Here is a 17,265-nt window from a genome sequence, read left to right as displayed (position 1 = left end):
CCAAGAGACTGGAGGGACAGGAGAGAGTGAGGAACTAAGCTATGGGGTTATACAGCGTATATTGGAGTGGTCAGAGTGGTGTTGTCTTGGTTGTGATACAAGGAGGCTTGGAACAAGGGTAGGTGGATGGGTGGGCAGCCTGTTCTGAACCCTCCTGTTAGGGTATTCAGTTATGCCATTTGTGACATTTAAATGGCCATTTTCAGGTAGCTGAGACTGTGGAACATTGCTGCTGTGAGCTGAGGAACATGGTGATCCAAGGACAGGCTTTGGAGGACTGGGCCCCTTGGCCTCTATGGTGGATACAGTGGGAGGGAGGGTGCCTATAGAGGCGACATCAGCAAATTGTGCAGCATTTTAATGTACGGCCCACAGGCCATATCTAGGATCTCATCTCGGGGGTTTGGCATGTTGGCAAATGACTGTGCTCTTTGATTTGTGTTGTTAAATACTTTACTAACCTCTGACCTTGTATCTACTATCCATTATTTGGTTTAGGATGAGACACTTGAATTGGCATGCTTGACATAGACCTGGCTAGAGGAAGCTGTGGGCCCATTATTGACTCAGTACTCCAGTCAAAATTAGATTTGCTATCTCATTGATTTTATAGGTGTGTGCGGGAATGTGAAAGATGAGTACAGATCATTTCATTGCATTTTAGAGTAGCTGCTTAAACTCATGGAGCTATTCTCTACAGTGGTATTGACCCTGTCTAGATTAATTTTGGAGGACTTAATTCCCATGTGGATGATATCTCCTATGGGCCTGCTCAAGATCTTGTGGCCGTCATGACATCCATGGGACTGAGACAGGTGACTTAGCACCTTTTTACATAGCTGGCCACATTTTGGACCTTGTTTTGGATGAGATTAGACGTAACAGGAGGGAAAATTATGTCTTTGTCACAGACTGACCATTATCTTCTCCATGTGCTCTTTTCTTGTCAGGGCAAATCTGTTCTAATTATCTGCTGTTGGAAGCTAGGGAAAGCAAATGTTTACTCACTTGAGTCAGAGTGACAATGAAGATTTATTTATCTTAATCATTGATTATTCTGAGTGCCCTGATCTGTTGTTTCGGGGGGGTATTCCAAATGGGGTAGTATTGGGCAACTGATCATCTCCTTGAGAGCAGTCTCAAAGTAGAGTTGTAGCTGCTTCTCTGTGTACACAATTTGGGATACCTTCAGCATGAGAGACACTGAGTTTTTGTTTTTCCATCTTTTCTGATCCTTCCAGAATTTGGAGTGGCTTATGCAGTGTCTAGCAGAGACTGGCCTTATATTTGGGCTAGCCAGTTGAAGCCCAAGCCAGACAAGACCGTGGGGACTTACAAGAGGCACCCAGAAGAAATGGTGGCACTCATTTGGCACTATTGATTTATGGGGTTTGTTCCTGTACAATCTGGGGGTTTGTTGGATTTCCCACTTGTTCCTAGATGTCCATGTATCTGTGGTTGCCAAGTGGTGGGGTTTTTATCTGTTGTTTGAGAAAAGGGTTGTGCTCTTTCTCATCAGATGCAGACTTCACCTTGATTATCCATGCCTTTGTCACCACGAGGATAGATTATTGCAACATTTATGCTCTACCTGGGAATGTGCTTTCAAACAAGTCAGAAATTGCAGCTAGCATGGGATGCATAGCCTTGCTTATTTAGTGGTGTTCCCAAGATGATCTAGTGTAATACTGAACAAACTATAATGGCTACCAGCTGCTTTCCAAATAAAGTAAGATGTCAGTCTTGATTTATAAAGCCCTAAATAATTTAGTTCTCGCTGCTTGAGAGTTTGCCTCTGTGTGATACAGCAGCAGTTGTGATCTTTTGAGGCTCTCAAATGTAACCGTCCCTCTGGCATAATCAGAAAGAAGCTGGTACATAGGGTATTCTCAGAGAGGGCCATAATTCTCACTTGTTAATCTGGGCCCATATCAGTAAGGCAAGACTGTCTTGTCTTCCATTTTTCCTGGGGAAGAGCTGAGGTTGGAGACTGAGTCAGTGTGGGAAAGGATAGGATAATATGCTTTTTTTGGGAGGCTTCAGTGATCTTTGAAAGCCTGTTGTTTTAAGGTGAAACTTGATTTTTTGTGGGGGGCAGGGTAAATTAATAAGTGTGAAACATACTTAGAACATAGGATAAACATAGAAATCCTTTGTACTCAATATGTGATGTAGCAATAAAACACATGTACACCAAAGATGGGGGTTAAAAGGAAAGGTACTGTACTGACCGTTGAAAATGACTGACAGATGGGATAATGATCTCAAGACTGTCATTCAGTCCAAAAAGCAGTTTGCGTCCATATAAACTAAAAAAATTTAGGTTACATGTGGGGTTTTTTAGTTGCTGATTTTTGACAATACCATAAAATATTAGAAAACATATGGGGAATAACTTTTCATTGAGAAAAGGATGAATTATGTCCTAAATCCTCTGCATCTCTAATTTCTGCTTCTGAGATACTCTTAAAAATGTATTGCTGCCATTTAGTTCCTCTGCTGCTTGTTTTAGCTCAGTCAATAGCAGCAGCCTTTTGGGACTAATTTAAGCACATATTGTCTAAAAAGTAAATGTGAAGGAGAAATAATATTTAAACTATTACTTTCTTGCTGGGGTTGGAGACGTATCATGGAAGTAGTTTCATTTTACTTTTTTTTTTCTTGTATACTGATTTTCCTTCTGGCAACATGTAAAACTAGGCAAAAACTGAAAATGAGAGATAATCCCTGATAGTGGGTTTTTAGTACATTGTAGAGGGTTCATGGCTGCAGTGCAGTCTAGAATATACACCAGTCATTGTTGGTATATATTACAGAGTATCTAACTGGGTAAGTAGGGAAACATAAATAGGGAGCTCACAAAAAGTTTGAGGGAGTTACTATGGACAAAGACAAATGAGTGCTGAAATCTAATCCACATTAAAAAGTCAAATTCAGCTTTACGTATGTCTGGATCTGTTACAGATATCCTGAAACTGTTACAGATATCCTGAATAGACTTAAAATCACAGTACTCCCTCTGAAAGAGCTTGTTGAATAATGTCCATAAGTAAAAATTTTAACTGGAAAATTCCCAGGAGTGTTGCTGCACAGTATCCTACAACAGATAGCTAAATATTCTATGTAATTCACTTTGGGCAAATTTAATTGTACAGACATGTGAAGTGCCAATGCTAAACTATCTAGCACAGAAATATGGTTTCAGTATGATGAGAGAGGGTCTACTTAAAATAAGATTGACGCTGCCTTATATGAGAAGTGGGTACTTGTGGTGCGAACTGCTCTAATTCAGAGTGTGGCTGTCCACGCTTATGCAAGCCTTGTGTCCAAATGGACTGAGTAGGTGGTACCCAATAAGGGCCCTCACTTAGGGTAAGAAGTGAAGACCAACAACAGACCAGTGGATGAGGGCCAAGTTCCCCAATGGTAGTAAACGTGAGCCACAACTGTGGATGCGTGGACTGCATAGGGCAGAAGAAGAACTAGATCTTTGTAATGGTCATCCATGCCCTTAGGAACCAGCAGCATCTGGCAGAAGAGCTCTTGGGAAAGGGGATGGTGTCTCCCAAAATAAGACCTCTCTACATCTCCCTCTCCAGTTCCAAGAAGGCAGAGTGAAATGAGGCAGGAACCCGCCATGACAATAGCACCATGGCTAAAGCCCCTACTATTACTGACTCCAGGAGGAGCAGCACATTCTGAAGGCATAGGACAAGTGCATGCCAGATAACCACCAACAATATAATGTTCAGTATCTAGACGAAGGTCCTGCTGAAGCTGTGAAATAAGCACAGGCTGGCATGGATCACATACGTAACATTGGTTTGCTACTGAATGATGTGGAGATCGCCTGGAGTGGTATAAATAATGCAGTATTACATGCTGCCACTGGAACAAGCAACTTCACACCGTCACGCACGAAACCTTGACGTTTTAAAGAGAACTTTGATCTATTAGCAAAACAGACAGAAGCACGCAAGCAGGGAGACATCCAAGAACGCAAGTGGCTGAAAAGTAGTTTCTGGGCCATGGCAAAATGTGACCACGAGAGATGCATCACCTCCTTGGATGACGAAGTAGAGAACGGCCTAAAGTACGACAATCTGCGTCCTGTCTACTGAGCCGTCAATCACCAGGCTGGCAGCCAAAAACAGCCAACATCCCATCATGAAAACAGACACCTCTCCCTGCTCGTTAACGAACAAGGTTCTGAATAGATGGAAAAACACATTATGAAGGTATGTTGAACCATGCACCTGCTGATGATTAATAGCGACGTAACCTGGCACATCACGCAGCTGCAGACCTAGTGACAAACACCCATCCTTCATCGCTTGAGGAAGTACAAAATGCAATCCAAAAGTTACAGAATGGACATGCGGCTGGACCTGATGGTGTTCCACCTGAACTGCTGAAAGGTGTTTGTGGAGCGAGCGAGCATCAGCCTGCATAAACTGTTCTTAAAAGTGTGGGCATCTGGCAAATACTAGCAGAAAAGAAAGCATCCATGTGAAAGGGCAAAGGGTCTCAAACTGAGCGTGGCACCTGCAGGCTAATCTTGTTATCTGTCCCTGGAAAGGTCTTCATTCATCATCTGCTTGGTAAGATGCAACTGCTCCTTAACAGACATCATTGTCCACAGCAATCATGTTTCACTGTTGGACAGTCCAACACTGTCCACTTCACATGCCATATGCTGTAATGACATCAAAGTGACTTTTGATTTGTTCAACAAGTCAGCACTTTAGCTCATGCTGAAATGCATTGACATTCCCAGATGTTCTGCTTAATCTGATGTATGATCTTCACACTGGTATCAGTGTGAGAATATGTGCTGGCTCATGGTTTTTGCTGCATTTCTATATACCCTCAGGTGTGGCAAGGATGTGTTCTTGCCCTGGTACTATTTTTGTCAAGCTATTGACTGGATATTTGAACTTTCCACTCCACATATCGGAATCAAGGATGGTCAAGAAGTGTTCACCAACCACCACTAGAACAATGATGCTGACCTGTTCGTGAAGAAGTCGAAGAACTTCAGTTCCCCCTCCAAGGGCTCCAGGATGCTGCTCACATTATGGAGTTGAACATCTCATTGAAGAAGACCAAGGTCCAGAACCTTGGAGCTGGGTCACCAGAACCTCTAGTGCATGTAGATTCGAGTACCGTGAAGAATATTGACAAGCTCACCGACCTAGGCTGCAAGCAGAGTTTAAACGGTTGCAGCAAACTGGCTGTTCTTTGCCGAATAGGTCGCACCACCTCCTGCATGAAGTTCATGTACTGTTTATGGATGCAAAAACATCTTTATGTTGAGACAAAGTTCAGGATCTATCAGACCTGTGTACTACCTGTATTGCCATATGAGTCAGAAACCTGGATTCTCTTATAGGCAGACTTGAAGTGGCTAGAGACATTCCATATGGGCTGTCAGCACCAAAATAGTTTCACCTTGTGCCAAATATTATAATCTTGCAGAGTTCTGGCCTTCTTTAAGTCACTTCTGCCCTGTGGGTGGATGCTCTTTGTTCTAACTTGTGGAAATTTACAGGCACAAGATGGAATCCAGGGTCACATGAGCAAGTCACATGTCCTTGAGTACTTTGTTGAGTCAGAGGAGCAGCCATTATCCACATTCTGGCTAAAAGGTCCATAGGGAAGGCTCACCGGATGGGGATAAGATCCTTCTATGGCTCATTGTGAGAGTTAAGCGTCCTTTGATGAGCCATGAACTGGCATTGTTCATTCACAGCGTAGCTAGACTGAATACAAACAGGCCATTACCCCATGAGCAAACACATTTGAAATCCAGATGGATAGTCATATTTATACTTCAGATGCAAAGATGATACATGCATGTAAACAGGATAATCCTATTTGGTGTATTGTAAGGTACCAATGGAAAAGTTACAGGACCTACTTTGTGTAAGATTTATTTATTGCAATTATAGAACAGTGGTAGCCACAATTTTATATGCATGGTCATATTTTAATCATACATAAGCCTGCAAGTCTGTCACGGAGGTCGTGGAAGTCACATATACTGTGACTTCCAGAGACCTCTGTGAAATTATCTTCTCCAGCTTCTGTTCTGTCCCCTGGGGCAATGGGGCTGAAACTGTCTGCTTCTGGAGGCTGCAGGGATCTGGGAGCTCTCAGCTGTCACAGACTGGGAGAGTCCCAGAGCTCACAATGAGGGGGGGCTGCATTCAGCCACAGTGAGGAGCCTGCAGCTCTGAGCCGCTGCCAACAGGGGCCCTGCCAGCTCCAGGGAGACTCTGCAGCCCAGACCCACCACAGATGACGGGACCCTACAGCCTTCAGCTGATTTGGACAACCCTGCAGTGTCCAGCCTCACCTGGTGGACCCTGCAGCCTCTAGCCACGGGCAGGAATGGACCCCAGAGCCCCAAGACACCAAGAGGGAGCTCAGCCCCAGTGCTGGGGGCAGGACCATCCACACTGTATGGGGCACCCTGCCCGGCTCCAGTGGCATACCCTGGGTCTCCAGTGCCTGGGGGCCACACCTGCATTTGGGCCCCCTCAGGCCACCCCCGCCCCGTGCAGGGCTGGAGGGTTTCCCGGCTCCCACAAGACAGCGCTGTCCCAGGAAGGGAGAGTGTCTGTAGCTGCGAGTGGGGGAGAATACACCGCTTACCTCCTCCTGCATGGGGCAGCGGTGCCTGCCTCTTCCACTCCAGTCCCACAGCCTGCGGCCAGCTTGAATGGGGCGGCCTCATCTCCCGGCCTCGGGGGGGCCTGGCCCCCTTGGTACACCACTGCCCAGCTCCCGCCCTGTTCAGTGCGCAGCCGGGAGGCGGACTGCAGCCTCCTGCCTGGTTCCTGTTCCCAGACGGGAGGGCTGCAGCCGCCCGCCTCCCACAGGTGTGGAGTGGGGCCCACCAAAGCGCAGGGCCTGGGGTAGTCACCCCAATCCACCCTATCCTAAGGACAGCTCTGGCTGGGGAGACTGGGCTGGCAGTGATTTCTGGACCTTCCCCCTTCCGCAGTGGGGCTAGGGCTTTCATCCCCCCCTCAAGCTTCAGTCATGCCTTCATCCCACTCCTGTTTTTTTTCGTAAAAGGCACAGACATGTCACAGGCTTCCATGAATTTTTGTGTATTGCCTGTGACCTGTCCATGCCTTTTTATTAAAAATAATTGTGACAAAATCTTAGCCTTAATCATTTATTCACAGGGTGTATGCACCCTGATTATACGTGGCACTCCCTATGGGGCCGCCTCACAGATTCATGGCTTTGCAGGATTGAGCCAGATGTAGAAACTTCACTACACAATGCCTGGTGTGACGCTATCAACCATGGTCGCTCTGGCTGGTGCAATGGCCCTCTGTAGACTGCATTTTTGATGTATCTTGGAAGAGATGTTAGAGCCTGTTTTCATTACTGCAATTGAGGGAGCAAATAGTTTCCAGTCCTGTGCAACCCAGGGTCTTCTGCCTCTCCCCACCCCAGTTATGTTGTAGTACCAGACTTCCTGAGCTGTAGGTCAGCCCCATGATCCTGTTTTTGCTAGCCAGTAAATAATTAACTTAAAAAACACTGGCCAGCTAGAAGAGCAGTACTACTAAACTATGTTATGTCTGATAACCCTGTCTAATCCAACTGAATTACACCCTTGGGATTGCCAAGTAACAAGTTTATTTTAACTGACTTAAATTCAAAAGTCCTTTTTGGCAAAAGGACTTCAGAATTAGAATGATGATAGCCCAGTTTGTGTAGGTATTCTTTATGAACATGTGACATGGAATTAAAACCTTGCCAGTTAAGAATAAACAAAAAACAGTTTCTAAGGAGTAGAATCAATATATATATAGTAATGTCCACTTTAAAATTTAACATTGAGAAAAGAAAGGGGAAAAAAAAAAGTTGTTCCATAATTGTTTACTACACTGCATCTAACAAGGGTAGAGAAACAGTTGTCTAATGAGTCGATTTGTAGCTTTTGTGTGCATGCATTTACTTCAGTGTTTTGATTAACATGTTGTATTTAAACAATGCCAGACTGTTTCTCTGTGTTTTGGATGATTTTTGGATGGCTGTCAATGAATGACAGATTAGAGAAATACTGACAGCAGACAGATTCAAAAACAGGATCTCATAAATTGACATATTTGCTATGTACTCAATGATAAGATTATGTTGACTCCAGTTAAAGGAATGTCATGTCTAGTCAGACCCAAAATCTAGGTTTGCTTAAAAACAAAGGTGTTTTTGTTTTTGTTTAAAAAAAAAAAAAAAAAAGGCTAGGATCAAGAGAAACATTTGAGACTTAAGTTCTGATGGAAAGTTTTGTTTGGTAGTTAACTATTTCCCTGAAGTGTTTCTGGAACTCAAATATTGCATCATTCTGTTTAGTGTGTGAGATACAGAAAGTGAAATAGATGAGATTATTTTCACATCCAAGCCAAGTATAATGTAAAGAGTATATTACCGTATAAATTATAAAGAATAACAGCTGATTTATTAATTGAGCACTCTGAGGTATTTACACTGGCGAGGAAACTAACTGTACCGATTTAACTCAATTGGCTGAAACTACATTTAGGGTATGTACACAGTGATGGCGGCAGATTCGCTGCCATCAGATCGATCTATCCGGATCAATTGAGCAGAAGTGAAGACCTGCTCAATGGATCCGGAAGTCGATTAAATTAAACCACCTCCTCCAAAAGGCATAGTGCTGCATTGATGGGAACGCATTTCCCGTCAGCGCAGCACTGTGGAGACGGCGTGCTAAAGGAAAGTTATGAAGTAGACGGGAGTTATGCAAGCTACGCAGAATAGCTTGCATAACTCCCGGCAACTGCCGCCGAATTTCCAGGTAAGTGTAGACTATATCTCAGATGTGTTTCTCTTATAGCAATTTAGCTTAAGTCAATAATCATAGTTAAATTGGTAACATTCTCCTACAACTTTCTCATATAGACCAGTCCTCATTGTTTATGTTGGCTACATACATGGCTCAGTCCCTTCCTAATTCTTATTCCCTTTTATAATTGTAATCTTTTGTAAATTTGTAAAATTACAATTTCTGGTTTTAGCCTATCCTCACTTGCATTTCTAGATCTAGCAAACAAAATAAATCAGAATAATGGTTGGTATTGCTAAAGTGAAGGTCTGCATTGAATCTGATTTAAAGCAGATGTACCCTTAGGCCCAGATTCTGATATCCTTATTCATGAGTGACACTTTGATTTTAGTGCAACTTATTTTGAGTAGGATATTGGAATCTGTTCCTTAAGTGGGGGAGGTATAAAATTGTGTCTGAGTACATTGTCTTCAGCCATGCTTCTTGGGTTGTTTGGCATGGAAGATGTAAAGAACCAGAAGGACAAGAAACAGCGGGCCCTAAACTGCTGCCAGATTTACATCAAACTCTGATTTTCCTACATTAGTTCTTTGTTAACACTGTCACAGAAGACTGTTTAGTTTAAAATAATTAATAGGATGGATGATTATCCTGCCTGCTATCCTAGATATTAAATCGCACAACTTGTGTTGGTAAAAGTAGGTGTGTACACAAAAGCATACAAAAGATTAAACTGAAAAAATGTCATTTTCCATCTATATTTGTTTGCCTAGTTGTCTTGGCGTGTGTGTGTGTGTGTGTGTGTGTGTGTGTGTGTGTGTGTGTGTGTGTAAAAGTTCGCACCTACTATCTGGATTTTGGGGATCATCACACAGCAAAATGGGAGGCTCAGTTTAGGCTATAGGCTTTTTCCTATCGATTTCCCTGTAGCTATAGGTTATGTTTCCTGCTTTTATACTTGAATGCAAACAAGGCTCTCCACGCGCAACGAGTACAGTCTCCCCGAAGAGCTCCTCTCCCTTTGCTCCACAAAGTCGTGGGAGCCCCGCTCGTGCTGCTCCTATGCCACCTGCTCTAGAGAGAGGACAACTGCAGGGCTGCCTGCCGCTGGCGGGGCTGGTCCTGCCCTGGAGGGTGAGCCTTTCGCTACAGCTGCCACCGTAAGGGAAGGCATCGCTCCAGGGGGGACGAGAGACGGGGCTGGAGGTGGTGGAAGCGTGCTGCTCCGAGCTCTCCCGGGAGAGAGGCCGCCCCGCCTAGCGGTGCCTGCTGGGAAGCAGCCGGGAAGGGCGGCTCAGGCAGGCTGTGAAGGGTAGGGCCGGCCCAGCACATCCCCGGCTAGCAGGCAGCTACCGCCCGCCCAGCCCAGCCGAGCCGAGCCGAGCCGTCCCGCCCCTCCCCGACAGCTCTGCCGGCGACCGGCCCCGCCCTCCACCTGGCGGGGGCCACCTGGCGCCGCGGGCCCTGATTGGCGGGGCCGCGGCTGCGGGCGGCATGTGTGGGCCGGGAAAGCGGCGGGCCGCGAGGTGGCTCGGGCGGGTCGCGCTGCCTCCCCGAGGGCCGGGACCCGCGGGGGAACCAGGTGCGTGGAGGAGCGCTGCCCTGGCCTGGGGGCTGCCGCGCCCGGCGGAGGTGGAGGTGGGGGGTTAATTGGGTGCCCGCCCAGCGCTGCAGGGGCCCGACACGCTGCACAGACAGCAGGGTGGGGTTCAGCCATAGCGGGCGGAGGGCTTTGAGTCACGCGGGGGCGGGGTCGCGCCCAGTTTTTCTTTTCCCCTTTAAAATATCATTGAGACACCCCAGCCCGCCCCAGGATCGCCAGCCTTCTCCGCTCCCGCGGGCGGCCTGCCGCCGCGAGGCTCTTCTGGAGCCGAGCCCGTGTTTCTCGCAGCAGGTGTGCTCGGCTTTCGGAGCCGAGGATGCGCCTGACCCAGCCGCCGCGGTGCTGGGAGCAGCTCCTCCGGCTCCGGGCTGGTCCTGGCCTCGCGCTCCAGCTGGCGGGGTCCGCGCCAGTCCGCTGCTCTGCTGCCTGGTTTGCCTCGCTGTGATCCCGGGGGGGACGGGCCGGACGGGGGACTCGGGGACAGGGAGCCGCTGTTGCCGAGGCTCTAGCTCGCTGTGGTTCAGTTCTGCTCTGCTGTCCCCGGTGGGCGGTGTCTTGTCTCTTTAGGGTTGGTCCAAGGTCTTGTACTGGTGCCGCTCTGAATATGGTGGTTTGTTCCTTGAGGTTAGTATTGTTGAGGCCTGGGACAGACGCTAGGTAGGACTGGATCGTGCTTTTCATTGTTTGGGCGTCTGGTTTTGGTCCTGTAGTGTCCTGTGATACGGGAAGTGTGAGCTGCTGTGGCTGAGAGCCCCGAGAGCGGAACATTCTTCTGTTTTTGTTTTGTGTGATGATCAGAATGGGGACGGTTCCTCTTCTTTCTCTGCAGTCGTTGTTGGAAGGGTTCCAGTGTGCACACACAACTTGCTTCTTACAGAGCTCTCCAGATGGGCATGCCTAGGGAGAGGAAGCTGAGCACTTTCTTGCAAGCTGTCAGGTATCTGTGTCTTTGATACAGCTTGGGAATGGGTTTTGGAGCCATGTACTCTGCTTTGGTGCTGCTATGGGGCTGCCAGGGTTAAGGGGGATGGAGGTGGAAGAGGCACTCCCCTCCTAAAATGAAAGAGACAAACTAAAGTATTTTCTGAATAGTATCTAGATTTTTTTCCTGTTAAGGTGAACAGATCAGTGTCATTTCATCACCTTGTAGCAAGATGCAGTGATTTTCCTAGCCCCTGCTACAAGGTTTTGAGGGTGGGAATGGGGCCTGCCACTCAGTAGGTACACTTCTCTTCTGTGCAAACTCCCTGGGATGGGGAAAAGGTGCAGCCACCTGCTGTGTAATGATATAAAACTCTTATCTTCAGGAGATTTCTTTGTGTCTTGTTGTACAAAATTGCTTATGTCTGAACTATTAATTTTGTGGAAAACTTACAAATATAGGGGAAAACCAACAGTTGTACAGGAGTTGATGTGTTTGAACTCCATTAAGGCTCCCTCAAAAAAAAAAAATTCTTTGCACACACCCCCATCCCTTTACTGCATGATATGAATTTGGGTTTCCTGTGGGAATGTAACTTATGTACAATAATACAAAATTGTAAGGTATTAATGTTTGAAGATTTGCTGCAGTGAACGTGAGGGCTTTTTAAATTTATTTTCATGTAAATGTCAGGAGAAGCTGGAAATTCTCCCGCTACTCCTCCAAAAGATACCCTTCTGTTCTCTGGTTCTAAACATGTGGTAACTTCTCAACATGGAATGTGGTTGTCACTCACTTCTCTATTTTTGAGGTTTGTGTTATCATTTGCTCAACTTATTACAACACACTGTTTACTTCTGTCTGTAGTTTCAAGACCTTTGTGCTTCTTTCAGCCACCACCACATTCCCAGGAATTTCACAGGTAAATCACCTAGCTGCATTTTTCATGCAGCCAGGTGCTTTAGAGCTTTCAGTTGATGTACACGTAACATGATTATACACTGAGACACCTAAGTTTGGGTTTACAGAGACTGTTGTGTTATGCAGACCCGATATGTTTCAGTTGTTTAAACTGAAAATGCCATTTACTTAATAGACTAGAAAAACTCCAAATAAACTGTTCTGGTCTTAGGAGTACCTAAATATATGGGGGGGGTTGGTTGGTGGTGGTTGTTTAAATAGTGTTGACTGGAGCACTAATCTGATCTTTCAGATGACCGTGATTTACTACTCTTAAATGAGATATTTTAATAAAATACTTCTTATAAGCTTGTAACAGGAGTTAATAAAAACAAGAAAATTGAAATTTAGGGAAGATCATAATTCCCTGTAACTTTTCTCGAAGATCCTTTTGGGACTAACGAAGAAATACCATTAACTCTTTAACTGGAACTTTTCTTGTAGGCTTATTCCAACCTTAATGTTTTCAGTATTTTTTTTTATATTAGCTTCTTGTGTTTGTAGTGTTTTTCAAAATTGTTTTTTGTATTGCTTTTTAAAAAAGAAAGCAATAGAGAAGTGTTAGATCAGTATTTTGTTAAGTTTAATTTGTATACAGCAGTAAAGGATTGCTATTTTTACTACTCTTTAAAGCTGTATACATTACCTTCAGCTATATCTTGTTTGATGGTACCTTTAATGTGTGGTGTCTAATTGTTGCCTAGCTTCTTTTAGCACCTTTGACTATGAATCACAATCTTGCCACATTTGAAATTGCAACACCAATTTGTGGTATAGGCATAAAATAATGCTATCTATTGTGACTTTGTCTGTGAGGTAAGATTATTGATTCACCATTGCCATGTAGTCATTTGGATCGGTGCAGAGTGGGTGTAAAATGCTACCATTCTGAGGTTATTAATACTTTGCACTGGTGTAAATGACTACACAAAGGGTGGAGTGTGGGTGAACTGGGCCCTTCACTAGCTGGTTTTTAGTGCAAGTTTCTTAATTCTCTTCTTAGTTTGCCTTGGAATCTGTTACACTTAACCGTGCTACATTCTTAGAATTTTGTTGTAGCCATGTTGGTCCCAGGATATGAGAGAGCCAAGATGGGTAAGGTAATATATTTTTATTGGATCAACTTCTGTTGAAGAAAGAGACAAGCTTTGGTCCAATAAAAGATATTATCTCACCCACCTTGTCATTGTTGGAATTTGACAGTGTTAACTTTCCATTGACTTCTGCAGAACGAGGGATACCTAAATTTGAAGAATATGCTTAGATTCGGTGTTGCATATCCCATCAGCTTTTTGTTCTGGAGACATTCCATTTCCTAGACCTCTTGCCTTGTTGGTTATTACATTTTGGTGTATACTTTATAAGGAATGCTCTGCAAATATTGACTAATCACAACACCCCCCTGAAATAGATCAGTGTTCTCAATTGTGTAGGAGGTATACCTGGTCCTTCCTCAGTGCAGGGGCTGAGCTAGATGGCCTCTTGACGTCCCTTGCAGCCTTACATTTCTATGATTTTACGAATGGGAAATGTAGGTAAAGTGACTTGTCCAAAGCCACAAAGAAGTCAGTAGCACAGCCAGAATTGGAGTTTGGGATTATTTGACTCCTAATCCCATACTCATTATTCTAGATGATCCTTCTTTTCCAGATGATGTGACTGGATAGACTGGGTGTGTGTTAAGGGAGTAAAAAGGGGATCACAGCCTTCTGGTCTATGTTTACAAAAGCCTGACTGCCTTCTGAAGCATAATTGGGCACACATTAAGTGACTGGAGAAAAGGAAATGGGATAGGCTTTATCATAAAAGCAGCCCTCTAGAATTGCTAGTGGAGACTTCTTATTTACCCACATCTAGTCCTGTCAGAGGCAGCACAAGGCACTATGGCCAAAAGTTTCAATCCATATTTGTGAGCTTGGGCTTAGGCACCCACATTTTGAAAACTTTTGCCTAAATTAATTGGAGCTGCTGCACAGGAAGGTTGAGGAAGCAAGCCAGAAAACAAACGTTGGCATATGGCCAATGCCAACTGACTTAACTGCTCATTGTTCATCACTGAAACTAATCATCACTTAATGCACTTGCAGTTGTTGTATCCCTTCTTCTAGATTCTCTGGATACAGCTAGAGATTAATCATTAAGGACTAGATGTGGGGAAATAAGTCTTCACTAGCAATTCTAGAGGGCTGCTCTTAAGGCAGATCTAGGAGCTTGCTAAGTGCATGCTCAGCTTTTAATAATGATCCACACAACAGTCATTCATGATAGTGGTGGAGCCTTCAGTTCTCAGCATTCTATCTTGCAATAAACAAGAATCCTGACTGATCCAACCTGAGCTACAAATGTTGAAATTTCACATATTGCAGTTACTTTATCTGTCCTGGGACAAGCATTAAGTGTTGCTGTCCTAGGGGAGGCATACTCTCCAGTGCCAGTGGGATTATAAATAGTATATTTTCCCCTTCCTCTTTCTCCCAAGGAGACTAAGCCAGTGAATGCAGAGTAGGCAATTGTCTGTTTTTCCTGTTCTTCTTTCTCTTTTAACCTTTCTCACTCACCTCTAACCTCTTCCTTTCACAGTAGGGAGAATGATGAAAGAGTTAAATTGTACCTTGACCATATTATTGCAGAGTGATGGTTTCCCCTCTGGTGGGGGTAGGTGTTTTTTATTTGGTTTTTACAGTAGCACTCTTACAAGTTAACGTAGGAGTGTGTGTGTGCTTGTGGAGGGGGAGACACAATCCACACATTTTCTTTTTTCCAGTTTGTCTTAATTCGGTTTTACTATTTTGCAGAGAGCTAATGTTGCACTTCCTGTTTCATGAACTAGCATTGCTTCCATCATCTCTTACCTGAAGGCACTCCAAGTGCAAGCTGTTCCTTAGAGTATTTACCATTTCAATTCTGCTGCTATTAGTGGTAACCAGCAGGAATGTGTGGAGAGCTGAGGAGGGGTGGGCCCGAGGAGTGTAGGGAAGTCTTCTCAGGCTCCTTTGCCGGACAAACATTTGTAAACATCAGCAGGGGAATTGAGAACTCCTTTTAAAACTTAAAAAAAAAAAAAAAAAGTGCATAAAACCAATATGTACATGCTGTTAAAGGGTGGTCTGTTTGAAACTTGAATTATTTTGAAGTTAATCATTCAACAAATCCAAGTTGACTTGGGTCCCTTTTGAAATTCAGGTAGCTGTGTTAGGATTAGGCTAGTGATGGACAAACTAATACATTTTTATAAGCCTCATGATCCTCTGATAGTCCCTGGCTCTCTTCTTCCTGTGAATATCCTATCTTGATGTACTGAAACAGATACTATGGACAAATTTAAAGTGAGAATGTGAAGCCTATTTTTAGCTCTTAACCACAACAAATAATTGAAATATCTCCTATTTAACCAGCATTATTTCTTGCAGGTCCCTTCTGCAGCCAGAATCAATCTCAGCTGGAGCTTGATAGCTCTTGATTTCTCTTGTGACCCAGCCCTGGATTTGGATTTAGCTCTCCAGAGGTAAAAGGATAGTGTATCCATCAAATATCTTTCTCCTTGTGGTCGTTTGTTTAGATCACTGTCTTAAAAGGTAATATCAGATTCTTTTCCTGCTGCTCTCTTTTTTCCAAATACATTCCAAATACTCCCACTCTTCATTTACAGAGCATTTTGGGGATGCTTGGAGTATCATCCAGCTGCTCTCCAGAGGGACCCTGTCCATGGTGAAGGATAAAAGTCAGTGGGAGAATCATTGGGCAGGTGGCACTGATGAAGCTTTTTTAATTCCTCCCTCCAAAAGTGCTAGCAGCTAGCCATGGTTGACAAGTGTTTAGGACTTCGCTTATGGAGTTATATTTGGACATTAAAACTTCACTAGTTACTATCCTCTCACAAATCTTCCAGTTTTGGGGAGGTTTCTCAAGAAGGTGGAGATGAGCCAACTTCAGCGGTGGATTGAAAAGATTTCTTGGATTCCTGTCAGTCAGGATTCAGATCCAAATATGGAATTAAAATCATATGGGTATGCTGATGGTGTTTGGTTACTGAGTGATCTTGCTTAGTTTTTATAATAGGTTGCTTGAGGAGATTGTCAGATGTGTTGTATTAGTATGGAGTTTGTTAGCGGTGTGTCTGCTTTTTGTAACATCCACGTTCTGTTTTTGCATTCACAGTTCCTGAGAGAGACAGGGATCTGGATAAAATTAAAATGGCTGTAGTTCAACCCAGAAAAGAACAAAAGGCATGCTTTTTGGCAAAAGACAACAGTAGGGGACAACGGGTGTTTCACTGTCGAAAGAGGGTGTCAAAATGATTAATGGTCTATGGTCTCTTTGGATCCATTGCTGCTCTTGTGACAGATATGGGCATTTGCTTTTGATGATTTTTTCAGGGAAACTGTGCCCCATTTTTTTTCTAATTCAAACCTGTACAAATAACTGTTTTTATTTCAGTGGCAGTTCCTAAACTTTTTTTTTTCCTTTTTCAAATTTAGGTTGTACCATAATCAAATTTTTGGGGGAATTTCAGCAGGGAAAAGTGGGGTAATTTTTCGTTTCAGGTCACACTAAACTTTTGTTTTGTATTCTGTTTTAGCAAAGAAAATGAAAGGCTTGATTCACAAAACCAAGGTGATGGTGGTGGGTGCCACCTCTTATAACTCTTATCCTGGTGGTTGAAGCACTCAGCTGAGATATGGGAGACCCAGGTTTGAATCCTTGCTCTGGAGCAGGGACTTAAACCAGGTGAGTGTCCTAATCATCAGGGGATAGGGTATTCAGTCATGGATTGCTCTGTCTCTCCTGTTGAGGCTGTTCCACTTTGTATAAATAATTACATTGTCACTGGAGCAGGGACTGGAACCCAGGTGTTCCCCCTCCCAAAGGAGAGCCCTAAGCAGAGGGCTTTAGAGTCATTTTCTCTCTCACTGTCTGGTCCAATGGCTATTTCAGTACTTTATACAAGAT

At 44.2% G+C, this 17,265-nt stretch overlaps 1 protein-coding gene across 8 annotated transcripts in view; it reads left to right on the top strand.

Moving 5' to 3' along the window:
- Nucleotides 1–17,265, top strand: part of SGK3 (serum/glucocorticoid regulated kinase family member 3) — a 74,163-nt gene that overhangs the window by 20,997 nt on the left and 35,901 nt on the right. For 5 of the 8 annotated variants that reach the window (XM_067553661.1, XM_067553660.1, XM_067553667.1 and 2 more), the window contains exon 2: nt 15,726–15,820. The exons of 2 other annotated variants lie outside the window; for them this stretch is intronic. The gene's annotated coding sequence lies outside the window, so the exon portion shown is untranslated. Of the gene's footprint in view, nt 1–15,725; nt 15,821–15,868; nt 15,891–17,265 lie in introns of those variants that run through there. One more of the 8 variants, XM_067553663.1, reaches the window with a different exon arrangement.

The sequence above is a fragment of the Emydura macquarii genome, unplaced genomic scaffold, assembly GCF_026122565.2.
Source record: "Emydura macquarii macquarii isolate MOO-44397 ecotype Brisbane River unplaced genomic scaffold, CSIRO-AGI_Emac_v2 contig_1477, whole genome shotgun sequence".
Taxonomy (NCBI): Eukaryota; Metazoa; Chordata; order Testudines; family Chelidae; genus Emydura; species Emydura macquarii.
This window is presented reverse-complemented; position numbering and strand designations above follow the sequence as displayed.